Raw genomic sequence first — 10,015 nt, forward strand, 5'->3', positions numbered from 1 at the left:
TAATCTTACCCAATGGACTAGAATGTGGCGTAAACCTCCCTTTAAGTCTGTATCAGCCAAATAAGGAAACTTGCTCTGAAACTCACCTGCAGGTGGCACTTAACACCATGGAAACTGGCGCTGATACACCCAGGAACCTCACCAAGATGATGGAGAGGCTGCACCTCCACAGGCACATACCTCCACATGTCATGGGAATGCCCTAAAATCCAACCCTTCTGGACAGCAGTCCTACAAGAGATATGCAAAATAACTAAACAGGTATTAGAGCTCACCTCAGAACTGGCACTACTGAACATCTTCCAAGATCATAATGACCACTCACATTATACAGAGCTTATAACCCACCTATTCTCAGCAGCTAGAAGCTTCATAGCCAGACACTGCAGAGACATGTCAGGAGTCATGGGAAACGGCCTTATTAGAAAAGCTAACCAATAAAGTGAAACTCACACAGGGACAAATAGAAGAGGATGCTTTCACCCCAGTATGGCTCCCTTTATCACATACACAGCCCAACAAGACAACAATAAGAATCCATCAACAGCATGCAAATCAATCTGGCCTACCTGACCCTACAAGCTCTTCCACACTCACAAATGCAAACAAACCCCACTGTTGCCAACCACAGATAACCAACCACACCCTGCCCCCAATACCTCTCACTACTGACACAAAACCCCACACGCACACTGTACAAAAGAATATGCCTCACCACACCACCCCTCCTCTCGTCCTCTTCTTCCCCAACCTTATACTGTACTCAACATTAATATCTCACAACAAATGTAACTGATTTGTAAGAAATATTGTACAACCTGAAAAAAGAGGCCAGTCGTTCTTTTGTAAACCAAGAAAATATTTAATAATTTTTTAAAAAAAGAACTTCTAAAGAGTTGACCAATCTATCATCTAACCAATTGAGGGAACATCTAGTGGTCTTCAAGCAGGACTTCAAAACTAAGATTTGATGTTGCTATATTATTTCCCACTGGGCACTTGCTATTCTCTCTCTCTCTCTCTCTCTCTCTCTCTCTCTCTCTCTCTCCCCTCTCCCTCTCCCTCTCCCTCTCCCTCTCCCTCTCCCTCTCCCTCTCCCTCTCCCTCTCCCTCTCCCTCTCCCTCTCCTATCATTATGCACAGTGAGGTGGCTGACTTACACAGCTGATTTTGGCTTGATTTATTATTACTGCATTTTTACTGTTAAGGAGGGACTGGTGGGATGGTCCGTCTCAGGTGCCAAAATAACTTGGCTGCACACAGGTCCGCTGCTCCTTGTCTTGGAGGGGAGGGTGCCATTTGCTGCTTTGCTTCAGGCAGCAAGATCTCTTGGGCCGGCCCTACCAGTGGTGTAAAAATATTTGCTAACCAAGCATTGCACAATCACACAACCACAAGGAGTTACATAGTGCAGGTCCTCTAAAATATGGGGTCCTTCTGCCGTAAGCAATCTTATGTAGTGCTCAGGCAGTTAATCAGTTGCTGGAGCTTCCCGTAGTGTTGAACCAAAGTGGAAGAGCACAAAGCTAAGAAGAGGTTTTGTGGTTCACAGCTGAATCTGAGTGACTTTTACAGTTTGCTTTGCCCTTCGCTGTAAACCAGGCTTATGAAATATAATTCCAATAAGAGCCTCCGTTGTGCTGCTCCTCAGAACTTTTCCTACAGGGCTTCTGCTGAGATTCCATGTGGCACCAGCCTGTCAAAGCAGGTAGGCAGTGCCAGCAACAACTACTTAGTGCCTGCTTCCATGAAACTGAACAGATCCTCTCTGTGGTGTTCTTGTCCCTGGCTACTTCATTCAATTCTCTAGGGATTAAACAAAATGCAGATTTCCCCCCTTTTTTCTGGAGGTAACACGCTGGAACTGTAGTACAGCACTGGCACTTTTACATTTCCAAATAGTTGCTGCAGCCAGAACTGCCAATGTCATCAAATGGGAGATTAATTTATTTCTCTCTCCTGATTTTGAGATAGTTGGAACCCTTCAAAAGAAGCCACATCTCCCCCACTCCTCCTAAAACCCACACACTTCAGCTGAGAATGCAACCGACCGTAGTTTTCCTAACCGATACGGAAAAGGGATTTATTTTTCTGAGAGCTTAACTATATGCCATGGACAACCCACCTAGGTTGTCTGTAATGGTTTTATGGTCACAGTTTTATAACATGGCTCTCATGGGAGAAACGGTGTCCGAGTTCATCACATAAACTGCGCTAGAAATACTGGCTGTTTCTAGTCGAGAGTACATACAGGCCAAGTGTTGTTTGAGGAACCAGCTTGAGATCTTAATGAATGGCTGGCACAATCAAAAGCAAAACTCGACACTGGAGGCTCCTTCTTTCAAGATCTCGTCAATATTGCCAAGTATGTGCCTTGCTTTCATTTTGGGTGGCCTTCCTGAGCTCAGAATAGCTCAAACCTTTGTGAAGTGGGAAAGCCTGAATAATTCCTAACAGATAAAAGTGGGGGAAGATGTTGAGGGCTTTGTGTGTTTTCTCTCTGTTTAACAGTCGTACTGCATAGTGGATGGAATGGCGTGTGAAACTTACTGCGCCCTTATATAATGTGCTGAAGATGGGGCATGCCCTCCACTATCGTAACACAATCTTGGTGATGATAGGCTGTTTCAGGGAATAAAGCTGGGATGGTGCAGTCAGGTATACTGGGACAAATATTTCTAACAGCCTTCCTGGAAGGTTGGGGAAGGAGGGGTGGAAAATGTTCCTTTCATTAACTTCCTTAGGTTTGAATCCAAGCCTGATTTGGGGCAATTCCCCTCTCCCACATCAGTCCCTGGCTTGTGTCCCATTCTTCATGGCCGTTGTCTGTTCAGAGAGAGGGGAATACAAGTGCCTGCAGAGGAGAACAAGGGAGATGAAACTCTGAATGAAATTCCTTACTTCACTTTAAGTGGTTTATTAAGAGAAGCAGATATGTTGCTAAGTGTCCACACAAACATTAGCCCCAAATAAATAGCCACCTTGCCCTGACAAGTTGCACATAATCAAAAGTCAGAAAATATGAGAATGGGCAATGAAACCAAATTGTTAGTGTGAGTGACATGAATGAGGCCCAGCATGTTTACAAAGCTAATAATATGGAGTGGCACATGAACAAAGAATGTCACCCATTCTCAATTTAAATTCCCTTTAAGATACTTAGAGAGATCAAAAAGAGTTTAAAAGCCTTCTTTGAAAGCTCACTTTGAAAATACCTGTTCCTTTGTTAGGTCTAAAATGCTGAACATAGCTGTCCAAATCTTGTTAGAGAGATAATGCCTTCTAAATATGTCCCTGACCCTCCTGCTCTGACACTGGCCTCTGGGCAGTGTCTTACCAGGTAAGTCCTCTGTTAGATCACTCTGATAAATGCACAGCCAAACTATGGAGAAACACAGGCCCAGAGGTGACACAATGGTGTCACCATGTTCAATCCTCTCTGGGCTAGGACAGAATAAACCACAACCAAAATTTCCCTAAATATTAGACCATATAAAGCCAGTTGGCATCTGTCTGTCTCGAGAAACAATGGAAGAGTCCACCATTGGGGGTTGAAGTCAAACCACTGGAGAGTTACAGTGCCTGATGTGGCTGTAGAAACCAATGCAGGAGAGACATGTTTTAGTGCAGCTTGGGCAGATGATGGCGTCCAGTTTTGCTGTTACACCTTAAAAACCAACAACATCTATTATGGACTTTAACAGACGCCAGTCCACTGCATCAGAAGTATGAAGCCTTAACCAGAGCTGTATTTTTCCTGCATGGATTGACTGAGAGTACAGTATGGTGAATCAGCCATCTTGAGCACAAAGGTTCAACGTCTCTATATTAAGTGAACATAATTTGTTCTTGCTCAGTTAATTCAGCCTCTCTGCTATCACCACCTCATATGAACCCCAGGAGATCTTCCAAACCGCATTAATGTGAAGTCTTCCAAGTTGCTTTTGTATAATTGGAAATCCCTCCCACACCCGTAACCTCATCTCCACCTTGCCCCATTCATAAGGACGATGGCACTGCAAACAAGTCATTCTTAGAGAAGTGCTATGCTGAGCTCTAGGGACGCAGGTGGCGCTGTGGGTTAAAGCCTCAGCGCCTAGGACTTGCTGATCGAAAGGTCGGCGGTTCAAATCCCTGCGGCGGGGTGCGCTCCCGCTGCTCGGTCCCAGCGCCTGCCAACCTAGCAGTTTGAAAGCACCTCCGGGTGCAAGTAGATAAATAGGGACCGCTTACCAGCGGGAAGGTAAACGGCGTTTCCGTGTGCGGCTCTGGCTCTGGCTCTGGCTCTGGCCAGAGCAGCGATGTCACGCTGGCCACGTGACCCGGAAGTGTCTCCGGACAGAGCTGGCCCCTGGCCTCTTAAGTGAGATGGGCGCACAACCCCAGAGTCTGTCAAGACTGGCCCGTACGGGCAGGGGTACCTTTACCTTTATGCTGAGCTCTACCAGTTTAGTTTGTCAGTGGTGGTCAACAGTCCCTAGCTCTCAAACCCTGGACAGGTACACACAGCTAGTGTGTCTTCAGAGGCTTTTTGAAGGAGCTGTAAAAACCAACTTCCTAGCCTAAGGGTGTTTCACATTACCACCTTAGAAATTACCCCCTGCTCCACAGGTTTGTTTCACAGCTCACCCTCCCACCCACCCAGCTGTCCACATTACAGCTTAACTAATGTCAGATTCATTTGTTTGTATACACACCAGGAGGTGTTGGCGAGGCAGGGATGTCAAGAGACGAATCAGGAACAGCTTTAAGGATTCCAATTGGTGTGAAGCTGGATTCCCCATTGCTGCCTCCAGCATACCCTCTTCCCTGTAGGGATGGTGGTTAAGGTTGGGGTGGCACCTGTAGAACCAGCACTGGGAATCTGATCCTCTTGCTGATACTATCATGACACTTACCAGTCCTGTCCTGTCCAGGTAACAGCAATGTTGCTGGTGGGAGGAGGGCTCTATGGCTGTTCCCACCCATGCCCACTGTCTGAGATTAGTCTACCTAATGAAGGGATCATATGACAGGACTTACCTATACTCTAATCCACCAAGTTTTCAGTACTTAGGGGTAATAATGCTGTTTCAGCAGATGACAGTATCGCTCTTGCTGCGAAAAAAATACTGACGTTGTGCTCCCCTGTGTTCCTCCTCTGCTACACTACTGGTCTATCTTCTGGGGGGGGGAACATGATACAAAACTTTGATTTTGATAGTTTCTTGGGTCATACCTTGTGTGCTTTGTTGCGATATGAATTGTTCAGCTCCTTCAAGGAATGAGGTCTAATGACTTGATAAATCTTTTCTTGGGTTGTATTATTTTTTTAAAAAAGACAACAACAAACAAACCTGTTAAATCAATCAGAAGAAGTCAGGAGAGTTTCCCCTACTTAACCTGGACTCCTGTTGGTTTTCTATACAGCTGAGCAGACAACCCTGTCACAACATTATAAGGCCAATTAACATCTCGGCTGGATAAGGGGAACCATGCAGCGACTTTTTCAGCAAGCCACAGACATTCTGGCAAGGCACACCAAGACTTATTGAAAGAAGCACCTTCATTCTGAAAAGGGCTAGGAAAACTTCCCTGACGTCCTTGTGACCGTATATTAAATCAGAAGTGAAGTATTACTGTATATATGCACTTGTGGGTGGAAGGAAGGCCTGTATACAGTGCTTGGGGGTAAAAGCAACTTGCCAATGTTATTATAATCACCCTACTGATGTGGAATAGGGCTGAGGACTTTAGAAAGATTTGGACAAATATGGTGTCAGGCTATTGCCCTCATGCCCTGCTTGTGCACATCATATAAGGCTCTGTGAGAAACAGGATGTTGGACTAAGCAGTGCTTTGATCCAACAGATCTCAGGGAAAACCTGCTCTTTAGTGCTAAATTGGAACAAACGTCAGTCCAGAGAAAACTCGAACTGCCGTTTGCTCTAACTGAACACAAAAGAGAAGTTTTTCTCAAGGGAAAGTTGCAGGACAAAAGGAAGTGCGGCTGAGCCCTCAAAGGTGCTCATGGCAAATGTTTCACCTTTCTATTTGCCACCTTAAATGCTGAAAAACTAAGCCCATTGTTACTCTTATTCCTTTTCTTTCATGTTTTATATTAATATTCCACAATTACCTTACCTCCCAATAGTCTCCCATCAGGGAACAGATCAGATCCGCACCTGTTTAGCTTCAGCACTTAGGGAGTAGCAGGTGTTCCCTGAGCTCAAGTAAATGTTGCATTTACTAATCTACTGACTAAACCAATTAAAGTTTGCAACTATGTTTGTAGGTGAGGGAGCTCAAATAACACCCATCTAATCTGGCTGGGGAAAAGATAATTTAGTGGAAAGAGTTATAGACATGTTAATTAAAACAACTAGTGACCCTCATCGTTTGGATTGATTTAGGGAACTCAGTTAAAAACAAAAGTCATGATACCTCACATGAAGTCTCCACGGAGAAGGTCAATGGCTTTAGGCCTCTCTCTGCAAGGAAAATGGCTAAAGAATTAATTTCTGAGCACCAGTTAAGATTAAGCCAGTCACAAGGCATCTTAATCACAAGACTTTTTTTGCACAGCGAGGGTCATGCTTGGAGCAACATTATAAGGGAAGCTGATCCAAAACCCATCTATTTCCTTGGTTCAGAGGTGTTTGGTTCCCGAAAAGAGACAGAGTTGAATTAAAGATAGCAGAACTGGAATTAAAAACACTAAAATAACCACCCCCATCACTACAAATCCTTGTAAGAAAGCTGAGTCTGTAACACAGATGAACTGAAGTTGTGGTTCATAACCTCCTTCTCCTTCCCACCTTAGAAACAAAAGCTGCATTTCTTAACAGATGACCTTTTTTGATTATTCACTAACAGCAGTCAGCTTGAATAGCTAGGGAAATGTTACATAACCCATTGCTGTGAGTGCACTGTTGAATTCGAAGGAATGCCATTCCTGAAGTTTGTTTAATTATAGCCCAGCACATCAATGTGGTGTCCATCTCTCTCTCTCTCTCTCTCTCTCTCTCTCTCTCTCTCTCTCTCTCTCTTTGGATTGCCAGTGAAATGTCACAGCTTTGGCTTTTGTGGAGGTCAAACACCAGCCTCACTGTTAAGTTAAACAAGGAGGGCTTCTCAAGCAGCCATTGTTCAGAGATTCTTTCCAGGAGGGAGGTGCCGCCAACCAATTATCTGCCCTGTTCCCAAATACTCCAAAGCACTTTTACACTCTGCTTCTTTCATTAATTGGATTATTTGTTTTCAAGTATCTTGCTGAGAAAGTCAAATTGTCCCACGCCTGGTTAGCAAAAGCCTAGGATAATTGTGATTGGTTTGAAATGGTTTGAAGTGGGATGAACAGAGCATAGAGGTCTGTTCTGGTTCCTGAGCCTGCTGTGACCATTTAGTACATGCTGGGCTTATCCCCAGATGCCAGGGGATCTGAATCAGCCATCCTATAGTTTAAACATCATGCATTGCACACATGTTGATCCACTTTTAAAGAAGAAATGAATCCAGTCAAACTACTGGCAGGACTTCCAAAATTAACCACATCACCACTGTGGAGAACACCAGCCCTGTGTGTCCCCCACCGCAAATGAACAGCGTTTAGCACAGAAATCACAGCCCCAACATTTTAAAAAATGTAAAAAGTCTGCAAATTAAGCTATGGAGGCATGGAGACACAGCACAACTTACTTGCTGTTAGAGAGGGAAAGGGAGGAATTGGTGATGGTGGGAACAATAAAATGGATAGGTGTCAATGGTGGGGATAAATGTCGACACAATAATGTGGGAGCATTGGGAAGCATTGCAGAACAACTGATAAAAGTGGGATGTGGATGATCTGGTACAAATGTATTTCAAATGCACTATTAATGCAATCAGCAGCATGTTGCTACATACGTCTACAATAAAGCAGCAGTCTGGATGGGTTCTACTGCTATTTTATATATTGCTGTCCTTGCTATGATCTAATTCTAGTCCTCATTTTCTATCTCTGTGTATCTTCTCGGAGGTTTTGCCACGCAAAACATTCCACACACCTGAACCACTTGGCAAGATGAGATAGTGAGCTCACTGGGGTGGGAGAGTTCACCCCATCATTTGTATGTGCTGTCAGCCTCATTCATAGGCTTGTGGTACTCTACAAGGCCAAGTATGCCCCCCCCCCAACAACAAATGTGCTTTGCATCTCTTCTGCTTTCTGTCTTGATAATAGCTGTACTTCTCCACATTGGTTTAAAAGCCACTCCATATTTAGCCCTTTATGCCACCTATTGCCTTTCAAAATCTTCATCTTGGCACACAACTGGCACACAACTGAGGGCTGGTGACCAGCCTTTGAGCATGATAGCACTGAACATGTAGTGCAGGATTAGCTGCCTCTAAACAACACTAAAAGAACATTTGTCTGCTGTTAGATGAGTGGCAAAGTTGTGTTTAGGAGCCTGCACACTTTATGATTGATGCAATATATGATCAAAAAACTATAGCTATGGATTTCATACTTATATGAATAGTGGGAAGGAAGAAAGAAAAGAAGGGAATGTGAAAAATACTCTTTTTCGACAGCATCTATTTTAAAAAGTACAGTTGCCCACTCTGGACTACGATGAGGCTTTAAAAAGGTAAAGGTAAAGGACCCCTGACAGTTAAGTCCAGTCGCAGAGGACTCAGGGGTTGTGGCACTCATCTCACTTTACAGGCCGAGGGAGCTGGCGTTTGTCCGCAGACAGTTTTTCCAGGTCATGTGGCCAGCATGACTAAGCCGCTTCTGGTGAACCAGAGCAGCGCACGGAAACGCCATTTACCTTTCCACCAGAGCGGTACCTATTTATCTACTTGCACTTTCTGGTGTGCTTTTGAACTGCTAGGTGGGCAGGAGCTGGGACCGAGCAACAGGAGCTGACTCCGTCACGGGGATTCAAACCGCCGACCTTCTGATCGGCAACCCAAGAGGCTCAGTGGTTTAGACCACAGCACCACCCGTGTCCTTAGTTATGGTTATTATGGACGTGACTGGTCTAGCCAGGGACTGTGGCCTTTGGCCCTATACAAACAATGCCTCACATGCAAAGAATGAGGCACAGATCTGGTGGCATTCTCCATACAACGAAACAATGGGGGAAAGATAGCTTTTGCTGCTAGACCAACAGGTGGGCAACTAAAAGGATAATCTGTCACAGACATATTATGTGAAGCATTGTGTTGAACATCAGGAAGAAGTGGCAGGACCATTTATTTTTTTAGCCATCCTATGGCCTCCTCACACTGCTTCATCTTCCTTGGAAAAGGAAAAGACTTGGCTACTGGCATCATTTGGTTCATTTTGCTTCTGAAATGAACCCAGGATGAAACACACTATATGCATTAGCTTTTCATTAGTCATGGTAATGAGGTCCCTCAAGAAAAAAATCTCCTATTTTCTCCTAAAAATGAATGTGCCCTCAGTTCGTCTGTGGCCATGAAAGACATCATAGTCCTCTTTCTTATTGCTTATAAAGTTTATTTGTTTTAAAATTGAAATTAGAGATGATAATCTCAAAGCAAACATGCTGAGGGAGGAAAGGAAGGTTTTTTTGTAACCATCCCAAGGAATACAAATAAAAAATGTAGCTTTTGCAAAGACACATTAGGCTCTCCGCCGCCCCCTCCCTTCATGCCAGTGAGTGTAAAATTCCACAAGTTTTAAAAATGATAATGACCCCCCCACACACACACCACATTTGGTGGTCAAATGTACAAATACGATTCTATAGGCGCATGAAAAAAGAATATTCCAGAGCACAGATCTTTATCACATGTGCCCACTCATGGATACTGTGCTGTTGTCATGGCATCTCTCTTTATATAGTGAAGCAGTGTGCTTTTCATGGCGCATGACTGCAGGCTCCTGGTCTCATCACTGGCATTTTAAGAGCTCTCTGATAGAAGGGCAAGTAAACCCCTCAAAAGCTGACCATAGAGAGACCCTAGGTATCCCCCCAAATTTGTATGCCCCAGACTTACTGCTAACTACAACAGCAGTTCCTAC

The sequence above is a fragment of the Podarcis cretensis genome (genome assembly GCF_951804945.1).
Source record: "Podarcis cretensis genome assembly, chromosome: 3".
Lineage (NCBI taxonomy): Eukaryota > Metazoa > Chordata > Lepidosauria > Squamata > Lacertidae > Podarcis > Podarcis cretensis.